Here is an 11,849-nt window from a genome sequence, read left to right as displayed (position 1 = left end):
CGGCCTTTACATTCCATCCGCCTGGGGCGAAGTTCCCACGGGGGAGAAGGGAGGGAATGCTATTTGGGCGAATTGTCCCATAGGCGGTGGCAGAGGTGTGGCTGAAGTGAAGCGCCGGCGCCGCGAGCGAAAGTAGGAACACCCGTGCGTGATTCCGCGGCTTACCTGTAAACTTCAAAAGAATTCTCAGAAACGACTTGAAGTTATGCAAAGAAAGTCTCTTGGCGACCTTCTTCTATTCAGTCGACTGGTGAGGATGTACGAACAACTCGTCTATCACTTTCTCTAACAATTAGTTAATTGCATTTCTTCCTAGAATAATACGTAGGTAGGAAAAGAATTAATAGTTAAAGGGTACCAAAACAATTATTAAGAGAAAAAGGATTGAAATGAAAGAAAGGGAAAAATGAGTATGCGCAAATGTACGATATGTGGGTATGTGTATATACATTTAAGGCATTGGTCCGTGGTTCGATTCCCTGTACAGGAACCTTTTTCTGCTTGAAATCCTTTTCCTTCAACCTTCCCCACTGACCTCTTTTTTATCCTTTTATGTGTTACCTATCTCTTAAAAATCTGTTTTGTCGGTGATAGGATTTTTGTGCATGGATTTCATTTTTAAAAAATAATAAACGTAAAACTCGACGAATAGGGAGGCCCGGATATGGCCCTTTCTTCAATAGAAAAAGACTTGACAGTAACACACGTGCAAATTAAATTCATAGATTACCAAATCAAAGGAATCCCCCTCCTATAGCCGTAATAAGTTAGCACCACTCGTCCACAAAGAAAACTATATTTGTTGTGACGGTTTCTGGGAAAGAAAATTCCACGATAGTGACCAACCACAACCTCTCAACCAGAATACCCTCCTGTAGTAGTTTGTGAGAATATAACTTCCTCGCCAGGGACCAAATATAGAAACTACACACCAAACCCAAATGGGATCCTTCACAGGGTTAAAGGGACTCCGTTAAGGATACCTAGGTTCATGAACACAAACACTATCCGTGACCACTCACAAGCACTCAGGAAAACAGTCACTCACACATTCAAAAATGGCCTAACTGCTGGGAAAATATAACTCAAATTGAGGAACATCAAGAGACGAGGGAAAGACGTGGGGGAACGTAGGATACGCGTATTTTGGCCACTAAGTGGCCTTCCTCAACGAACTGAAGGAAAATAGGCACTTGCAACAGAAAACTGTTAGTAACATTCCCACAAACTACTGCAGAAGGGTATTCTGAGAGGCTGCGGTTGGTCGTTGCCGTGGAATATCTTTTCTCACAAACCATCACAACAAATTTAGTTTTCATTGCGAGGCGAGTGGTGCTAACTTATTACGGCTCTAGGATTTTTCCTTTAATTTGTTATTTTACGAGGCCGTAGAGCTCAAGTTTCCTAAAATGTATACCCGTAGCGTAAAATCCACTAAGCGATAAAATAATTTGAGAGAAAGAATAAATCAGGTAATTCCCTATTTAACTTCTTAGATATCAGTTTCATATTTCCACGAAATGAACACATTATGAGACAACACTTCCAGCGCACGTCCTTGAACATTTTGTTTTTTGTAAATTAGCCTGTAGCGGTGGATTTAGCCCGCTTGACCGGCTTGTCCGGAATGGAAATTCCTCGCCACTCCTATGCATTATATAACAGCATTGATAATGGTGTAATCTACTGTCTTGATAGTGAGGCTCAAGCGGAGAAACCGTTGACGACACGCTGTTTAATATTATTTTTGTGTGGAAAAGAGTGAGCCTGTGTGTATTCCGCGAACTATGATTGACGTCTACCAAGTTCGGCCCACTGCTTTAAGGCTGGGTTTTCTAATGCCAAATCGCAGATGTTCCTCAAGGTCCACGCGGCGTCACGCAAGGTTAACCTCTCCCATCGTCGGCTTACGCCTGGTTCAGTAGGACTGGACAGCATCTGCAGACCCGCGGGCCTTGAGTTTACATATTTATTCGGGGAGGGAGGAGATGGCCAGGCAGGCGATGATTTTGGCAAATCGGTACTTCAGAGGATTCGGACGGGAGGAGCACCGCCGTCACGCCTGTTTTTATGAGCGCTGCCATGTTCATATAGATATTATAACCACGGGTTCGGCTTACTCCGGGCGGCGCCTTACAGCCTTGCCGATAAGCCAGCGCCGCCCTCCTGCCTTTTCGCTTAGTGCCTTGCCTTCGGGGACCGCCACACCTTCCTCCTACAAATGATCCGCGTAAGACGTCCCAAAGATGTAATTCGCTACGTAGAATAAATCACTTGATCATGCCGCCAACAATTTTATTATATATGGAAAAAGTCGGGACATTTTTTCCATTGTGGAAAATGGAGATGTCAAAGAATTCCAAAAGTTCTTGTGGAAACGTAAACTTTTGTCTAATTAAAGAGACAGATCTTCGATTATCACTTTATTATTTCGTTTAAGCGTAATCCTCTTCACTTTGATTATTTACTAAAGCCTTAATATTTTACTAAATTGTTTTTGCACAGATATGTGATGTAATTTATTCAATATAATTAAGTTGGCCTATTTCTGAAGACAATTTCTACAGTACGCGATTAAATTTAATCGATATAATCCAGCTCCGATTCAAGCATTTTGTTTTATTTATTAGTGTTCGTTCTGTGAAATTAATTTTTACTGTTTATTTTTTTTTTAGATTTTAAAAAATATTTCATCTCTTTTCATTGGAAAATGTTATTCATCGTTCATTTTTAATACTTATTCCCTGAATTGCAATGATTATACTTTTAATTGGAGAACGGAAATGAAAGACCTACAATATTGTAGGTTTTTCCGTTCCGTAGGTGACCTGTACCTACTTATGAAAATTGTAAGTGTGCCCTTTTTACGCCTAAATGTAGACTAATATTGGATGACTTTGGACTGTACATTCGAAACAAGTCGGGGAATCTTCATTTTCAATTTTTTTGTCCCCTTTAATTAGCTAATTGATGGAGAGACAGAAAAAACTCCTTTGACCGCATTCAACATAGCAACAGATCTTGAGATAACACAAAGAAAAGTGTAAGAGCACCAAAATTGGACGTGGTGATTGAGAGGGAAATGAATCCTACGCCAGATCAACTTAAGCCAGCCACGCTCACACAGGAACCTGTGGTTGTTTAAGGGAAGTTAATTTCATGACGGTGACAACCACAAGGGCTCAATTTCACCAGGTAATAATGTAGTTACCTAAAATTGGCCGACTCCATAGCATGGGATTCGTTTTCCCGCATATCACCGCGTAGGATTTAGGCGAATGTTTTTACATTTTTTTTTATTTCGCGTTACATCATGATCGGTGGCTAAAATAATGAGGGAGAAAGGAATTTTTTTCCACCAATATTTAGTTAATGAGGCCGCAGAAGTTGTCATTTATCGTAACGAAGAACCTCCCATTACTTTGGATGTATCCACCTCGCACGTAGGCACAACCGGGAAACGCTCGCTAACGAGAGAGGCTGGAGAGCTTTCCAGAGGTATTTTTTTAACACGGTCACTTGGCGAAACGAGCCATTTGAATTTCACCTTGGGGGCCGTTTGCATGTTACGCAACGCGATGTTTGGAGTTTTTTGACCTCATCCCTTTTCCCCGCCCTTCGTAAGGGTGGCCATGACCCCTCCTACAGTTACGTAACACTCTTTATCTTTGTACATTCTCGTCATATTAAAATAAATGTGTGTCTTCAACATTTTAACTCTACAATATTTTATAAGTGGGAATAAAGTTCTCTCCCTCCAAAGATAATCTCCGTTTTAGAGAGCAAGGAGTCTCAGGACACTTGTTCCTACCTCCGAGTGTTACGTAAACGCTACTTGGTCGCCTCCCTCAATGGTAATACAAGGCAGCAAAGTAATATCCCTTTTAACTGACGCAGATAGGGTCGACCAAGATAGGCCTTTTAGTGGGAGCAGTGGGAGTTGTTTTTTTTCTAAAAATTCTTGAGGCATTCAAAACACACCAAAAGGTGTGCACGTGTTTCATTTGTACTTCGTTTTCAATGACATTTATAACAAAACTGGAACAATACATCTAGTAGTGTTTGTAATGCTTAAAAATATTTCGTAATAAATATTTTTATGATAAGGTGGATATCAACTACTCCACTTACTGATTAAAACACTTACTTCAAGAAATATTTGTTCGTCTCGTTATTAATATTAGATTTCGTAAGCTGGCATTGTAAAAATTACTTTTAAATGTATTTTTTACAGAAGTAATCTGTAGGTTGTGATCAGCTATTGATGAACCCGGGTACTTACTACACCCTAATATACTCCGAAGTCCAACCTAAATGACATAAAATATACTGAAACTCTCGTATGCTTAACTACGTGTATATTTACTTTCTAGCTCCCTTAATTCCATCTAAAAAGGCTATCTTTTTCCTTCCTCTACCTAGCTTTCTCGGCATTCTCACCTCTGTCACCGTCTTTAGCACCCCATTGCCTCTCATTAACTCCTACGTCCACTTGCCTTGCCATCGTAGTATTTCTCCCTACAGTCTCCCCACATTTCTCTTCCACTGCCTTGGATAGGGAATAAACTTCGTTTATTTTCCTTTCCGTCCATTTTATTTTTTCCGATATCCGCCACACCCACGTCTTAGAAACCTCTAATTTATAGTTATCCTCTTGCTTTAACGATCAAGTTACTAAGCCATACAAAAGTACGCTCCATATAAAAGTTTTTACCAGTATTTTCTCTGTATTATCACTTAAGGAACTTGTCAACTCTTCTCAAGCTCTGGCCAAGCTTCTTAACTCATGCAATTCTTCTTGTAATGTCTTCGTATGCCTTCTTCTAAAGTATTTCTTTCATTGGTGAATATCTACCTGTTTTCATTTATGCCCCTCAAAGTTAATGTTTATCTTAGCTTTCCTCTTTCTTGAGAATCTTAATAAATATACTTATGAATTTCAAGTTTTCAAATAATGTATTTCCTAAATAAGCCGTATGTTATATGCTGGCATAGAGAAAAAATTTTCATTAAGTTACTGACACACGCTACATTTAGTACTATTACTATGTTTAGCACTCTACCGATTATGGTAGCTTTTTTAAAATTATTGCGTAATGTCTTCCATTTATGGAATGTTTTCAATTGATATAAAACCTCTCCGTTGCCCTGCACTATTTCCTTTTTTAAGCTCCTCATACTTTCTAACTCCTCCCCCGAAACCCAAAATGTTCGCTCATTTCCTTCCTTTTCCGGCTAAAATCCGGATCTGCCTGGCCAGTAGCCAGCCATTACATCCACTAGGTTGACATCCCACTTAATTTAATACTTAGTATACATTCTATCACCTAGTATTGATTAATGGTGTCATTTAATGTAGCCGACTCTAAAAAGTAGGCTCTGAATGCTTACTGGAAATGTATACTTCGTCACAGACTTGAGTTTCAATGAATTAGGATGAGGTTCTGGATATTTCTAGAGCTATGAACAACGACCTAGAATTGCATGTGCTCGACAAAGACTGTAGATGATGAGACGGTCGACCAAGGACTGGGGGAACAGAAACTTCTTCATAACTGTCTTCCGAATGGTAAAAACATGCCCTTGATACTAATATGCGACCTGAAACAGTCGCGAAAGATAAAATGGCTACAATGTTGAATACGCGGTGGTTACTGAAAAACAAAGATCAACCCTGTAAGAAATTACATTCCATATTTACTCCGTAAGCACCTCTAAATCTCATTTCACCTTTCCAATGTGATATTTCTCTTTCCCCTGCTCGTTCCATGCCCTCCTCTAATGCCGCTGAAGTTCCTCTTCCTCCCGCTAATCAGTTCGCTCTCTCTCTCGTATGCCGAAAACTTCACCTCCCTATTGAGTCTCACTCTCACCTCCCTCCCTTCGTACAGCCTCCTTCGAACTTCCCGCTATGGTTCCCCAACCACGGTTGGGTATTATGAGATTCACCTCCGTTCAGCCTACTACCACCATACCCTTCTTCTCTACCCACCTCGATCTACGCTCCACCTCTTTCCTCCCTGAGTAGTTTTAAAATCCGCAAAACTCCAAGCTCCGTGCGAAAATCGGTGTTTGTCCTTTCCCAACGTATTCAATCAAAGTCCCCGATATTAAGTCTTTTGTCTTTGAAAATACCTCCTGTTAATTAATCACAATTAGTTCTCATTCATGTACTCATTATTCTCATCTTCGTCTGCAACGTTTAAAAGAAACCTATCTGCTCAGACGTTAATTTGATCAGATTTAATTCATTGACTTTTCTTTCCTTATTTCTTTATTCCTTTCCAGCTTTCCTTCTTCATTCAGGTCAAATTACTCTCAAATCATTCCATATGAATCTAGCATATAGTCATTGCCTCCCTTTCTTTGACTTTATTAAGCCTCAGGTTGGTTTTTAGAGGTCAGAACTTTTTTCTACATATATACATATATATTCATATATAGTTGATGTAGAAGCACTCATGAGAGACAATATAACATTTGGACGGCAAAATAGAACACAAAAATATAAATAGAAATCACGTAAAGGGACACTAACATTTCATTTCAGAGTCTGATCTGAAGAAGGCCTCAGAGAGGGCCGAAAGTTTAAACTTTCTGAAATTTGTCCTTATACGTGCTCTCTATTTATATGTTTGTTATAGTGTGCCGTCCATATACTCATCCGCTCCTTGCCCTGCTCCTTATCCTTATGTTGATGACCCTGAGAACCACTTTAGCTGCGTGGGAAATCGAACTTATTGTTCTGTAGTCCTCACATGATGTAGCATTTACCTTTTTCGGAATAGGAACTAAAACTGATCTCACAAGTCTTCCGGCCAGATTCCTTCCTCATAAATACGAGGGTCATCCGGAAAGTAGTACCCGTTCGTGAAATAAAGACACAAAAGTAAATATTAACAAACATAAAAAATTTTATTTGAAAGAGGATACTTTAAACTACTTCTCAACATAATCTCCAAGCAAATTAAGGCATTTGTCATAACGTGTGACAAGTTTCTGTATTCCTGCTGCATAGTCCTTCGCCGCCAGCTCATTGAGATACGCGAGGGACCCATCTTGCACAAATTTTTGCATAATGCAGATGGTGTTTAACAATTTCATGAACAATTGTTCGAGAAACATTGGGAAAATGCTCACAGATGTCATCAATTGTGACGCGCCGATCGTTCCTCACGAATTCGTCAACTGAGCTCACCAGTTGGTCTGTAATGACAGACGGTCTCCCCGAACGCTCATCGTCGTGTGTGTTCCCCCTCCCCATGTTGAAGTTGCGACACCACCGCCGAACAGACGACTCGTCCATTACATTGTCTCCATACACCTCCTTTAATTGGCGATGAATATCACATGGGCGAACGTTTCTTGCATTGAGGAATTTAATCACTGCCCTCACTTCACAACTGGCGGCGTTCTCAATTTTTTTAAACATTGTAAACAATCACAGAAACAACACAGGCAATGCTAGCGTCACGCAACTTGGCTCAGAGAAGGCAGACAAGCCACTGAAGCTATCTGACCTCGTCCAGCGGCTACTCGCGTCGTCAGCACTTCATGCGGCACGAACGGGTACTACTTTCCGGATGACCCTCGTACTACGAATCAGCCCATACAGCCTCTTCCTCCCACATTTTCCTAAACCTTTTAGTAGTTCCGCAGGAATGTTGTCTACCCCCATAGCCTTATTTGATTTCATTTCCGTTTATGCCCTTCCTATCTCATCGTCGAGTATGCCGGAACCTAAGCTATCTTCGTCTACGTCATGTTCCTTTTCTATGTCTAACCTTGTTGGTCTAAGTTCATTACCATAGTTTCTTCTGTGTCTGTAGAAATGCATTCCTTCCATCTCTCTTGGATCTTTTCTCTGTCAACTATTATCTTACCCGACTTATCTCTAACTGTTATCGCAGATCTTCCCCCCTTACTTCCCGGTAGTGATTTAACCTTGCTGCCGCCGCTCCTGCCTTATCTTTTTGAAACGGACGCTACATTTCATAGCAACTAAATTGTGGTTTATTATACAACACTGTCATTCCATTACAGATTGATAATTGTGCCTTATTTTGTTTTTAAAGCGGCAGAATCCCTCATATATCCGCACCTCCACGGTCGGATTCCTTAGGAGCCGCCCGACTGAGATACAGATTCCGTGTGGACTACCTTTCACCTTACTTCTATCCTTTAATTTACCAGTCGTTTACGTTGACCCCACCGGGAGCGTTAATTTCACCCGCGAGTATACGTTTGGGTGTCATCGGAACGGGCAAGCTCACCCATCACGTTAAAGGAGGTGTTGTTCTGTTGCTAAGCAATCCTGTGCAATTTCAAGAGTGCTTTATCTGATTAAATGCATACCCCCTTATTCTAATGTTTAATTTTGACTCCTATTTCTTGAGAATATCGATCTTTCGTTTCATTATGATTTACCTGCATCTCTTTTATCTCACTCTGATCTTGCAGCAATAATTTCAGCGACTAATGGTGTTCTCTGAATAGCTGACTAACTAAAGCTCTGTCCCTCAACCGATTTCCCACGTCTTTTCATTACAACCGCTAAATTCTTCCACGCTTGCTTCAGCCATTACTCAGTCGTGCTGACTGAAATCGATAACGCTAATGGATAGCTCTGTGTTACTCCCCTGTTTCACTCGGCCTATTTAGTTTCTTCAGTACAACTTTTACCATTTCTGTGACCTTCCTGGAGAAATTTCTAATTATTCGGAAATCTCTACAGTCTGCTCATTTATTCTTTATCACTTCCGTATTAACTCATTCCAATGAACTAAGGATAACCTTATTATAGCATTTCCCCTTCACGCCACGATTGAATTGTGATTTCTGCGGTGCATAATCCCTCTACAACATTATTTTGAAGTTTTCATAATGAATGTTTGCTTTTATTAATACCATTTCTTTTTTTCCTTTTACATTGCTAGTCTCATCAAAGGTTTGTATTTTTATATTTTATTTATTTCACATCAGGTAAGAATGTATCAATATTATGTAGCTTGTGTCGAACACACAATCAAACTTATCCTATGTAAATTAACCAAACCAGGAAATAAAAGAGGTCATAATTGTTTATAATGATAGGATGATTTATTCTGGTGGTAGCATGGCCCCATTCAAATGAGGTAGGGTTTGAGAGAAATGGAAATATCAGATATGTCACCCAGTTACACCACGTGTCCTCAAATATGGGGATCAACTCTGGGGCCAAGTTTCTCTCTTTCGCGCCAATTTCCTTGCTATCACCCAACTGTTATTAACTGCGAATAAAAGTGGAAATAACCCCACAGCTCGAAAGTGCACTTCCAAGAACCATAGAAATCACCTCCGTGTATCGAAGAATTTGTAGACAAGTTATCATACCGCCGGAAACTTACACGTATATGTGATTCGCCTCCTGAGACTAAGCATCAATCTTGAAAAGGTTTCCTGTGCTCATTTAATGGATGTATAATTAGGTGCTCACGTGAGAGTTAAGTAGGGATAAATAGGAGCAAGCTGGTGAAGGGTAAAACAAGACCGCTTCTTACAATTGGTGGGTATTTGTTCCACCGGGAACAAATGTAAATTAAACTCTCCTCTTTCCATCATCTAGTTCCGCTCGCATTCATTCCGAAAATCCGGTTTGCAGTCCCACTTCTGCTTTTAACGTAACCTGTTGGAGATAACTAAAACATTATTCTGTTTCCTGAGCGTCTGTACGTAATTGATTTCACTGTCTGAAGCAGTCAACAATGATGGTTTTACTGTCACTATCTTTTCAATTATCATTTCTCTAGCAATTAGTGGATGCATTGTTTTTTTTAATTCAGGAATTGAAAAACGATTCGATATTTCTCATACTTCCTGCCTCTCTTCATTCCGTCCAACATGCCTGTCTGCTCACTTCCTCCCACAACTTTGTTTGCTCAGCACTTTCCCAACATTATTATTTTATTTGCCAGCACGAAATAAATTGAGGTTTTCACATGATATTATATGATTTTAAAAGAATTCCAATGCGGCGCTGACAATAAATGTGAAATTAAGTAGGTATTGGAGCAATCTATGCACCGAGAAATATATCATTCCATATTCTTGGCTCAAAAGTTAACGCTTACTCCTGCCAAAACGTTTTTCGGTAAAATAACCGTTTGTTTAAAATTGAATTGATCATATTCAGCCGCCGTGACAGGTTAATATCGATTGACTTCAATGAATAATAACCCTCTCTCTGATCACATGGCGTTGTGTGCCTTCCGCTCGGGTTCTGTTATCCAGATTCCCTGGTGAGAACTAAATGTAATTTCAGGAAGTTTTATTTATCCTTCCTCTTGATTGATTTTATGACCTCAAATACTTGAAATAAAATCCAAAAACCGTTAATTCGATAAGGCAATCTTTTCCAGACCTCTCTAAAGCAAATTTACGTCGATTTGTTGACGATATATCGGGGATGAAATCGGCCTCCTCTACATACACCGTGCATACACACACATCACAGCCATTAGTGAGTAACAAACTTTCACCTAGTTATGATATCGCTGCGTAGATTTTCGCGGCGGTGGCTTGAAGAATTCTGCATGTCCGGGTTTTCACCGCGTTGTTGTTTGAAGCCGACAACAGTTTCGCCGAAGTTTCATCCGGCGTCTTCAGGTCAGGTCTTCGACCTGAAGACGCCGGATGAAACTTCGGCGAAACTGTTGTCGGCTTCAAACAACAACGCGGTGAAAACCCGGACATGCAGAATTCTTCTAGTTATGATATCCTTTATATCGCTTCACATCATGATGTAATATAATGAGTGAAATCGACCCGAGACTCCACGATGATCATCGGTTATGGATACGCCTCACGCCGCCCTATCATTTCCCGTCGCCTCCACACTCTCGCTCATTATTCCGTCACTCTCCCACACTTCGTTTGAATTTTCCTGCACCCATGTCGATCATGACTCCCCATCGACACCGTTAGAGGGGTGGAAAAATTCGTGCCAACCCTGATTGGCTTAATGCCTCGCTGTCTATCCCGTAGGCAAACTAACCGGTCACTTATGTCGATAAATAAATGTGTGTGTGTGTGCGCGCATAGGCAGAGTGTGTTCCAAAAGCAGAATAAACCTGGAAAAAATATATTGCAGATTAAAGTACAAATTAGTAATATTCTTCAAAATAGTACCCCTGTGCATCGACACGCTGATATCAGCGCCCCTGCCAGTCTCAGTAGGCGTCCTGGAAGAGGTCGACAAGAACCTCAGACAGGTACCTCGTCCCGGACTCTTTGACGTTATCCAGTGTTTCAAAATAGTTGCCTTTCTAGCTCCTTATTATGCTTGGGAAAAAAGAAGTCGGGCGGTGCCACATCGGGGCTGTAGGTTACTTTCATAGCGGTCCAAGAGATCATGCGAGAATGCAATACGAGTAGCCTTTCGTTCTTCCGACTGCACTTTCAGGACCATCGTGTCACACACCTTCCTAATAGCAATATCTTCTCCGAGATTGCGATGCACTATGGTTTTTGGAATATAATTCACTCTTCTGCTGACATTCTGATACTAAAGCGTCGATCATATTTGAGCGTGTCTTTTACTTTTCGCACATTTTCGTCGCACTGTGTCGTTGACGGACGTCCAGGGGGCTCCGCGTTGTCACCCTCCTCTCTGCTGTCCCAGAACATCTTGTGCCAGTGAAAAATTATTCCTTAGGACAATGCTTCATCTCCGCATACAACCTTAACCATGAGCATGCTCTCTGAACCCGATTTTCTGAACCCAACATAAAATTTTATCGCGTATCTTTACTCTATGGAACGTGGTCCCGTGAATTCGTGACGTGACCTTCGGCCAGGGGTCCAGTCTATCA

At 40.8% G+C, this 11,849-nt stretch overlaps 1 protein-coding gene across 1 annotated transcript in view; it reads left to right on the top strand.

Annotated features, from left to right (window-relative positions):
* The window catches only part of LOC139692104 (uncharacterized), a 57,227-nt gene that overhangs the window by 26,156 nt on the left and 19,222 nt on the right, over window positions 1–11,849 (top strand). The window lies entirely within an intron of this gene.

The sequence above is a fragment of the Hetaerina americana genome, unplaced genomic scaffold (assembly GCF_022747635.1).
Source record: "Hetaerina americana unplaced genomic scaffold, ioHetAmer1.1.p SCAF_4, whole genome shotgun sequence".
Taxonomy (NCBI): Eukaryota; Metazoa; Arthropoda; class Insecta; order Odonata; family Calopterygidae; genus Hetaerina; species Hetaerina americana.
Note: the sequence above shows the minus strand (reverse complement) of the source record. Positions and strands in the feature narration are given on the sequence as shown.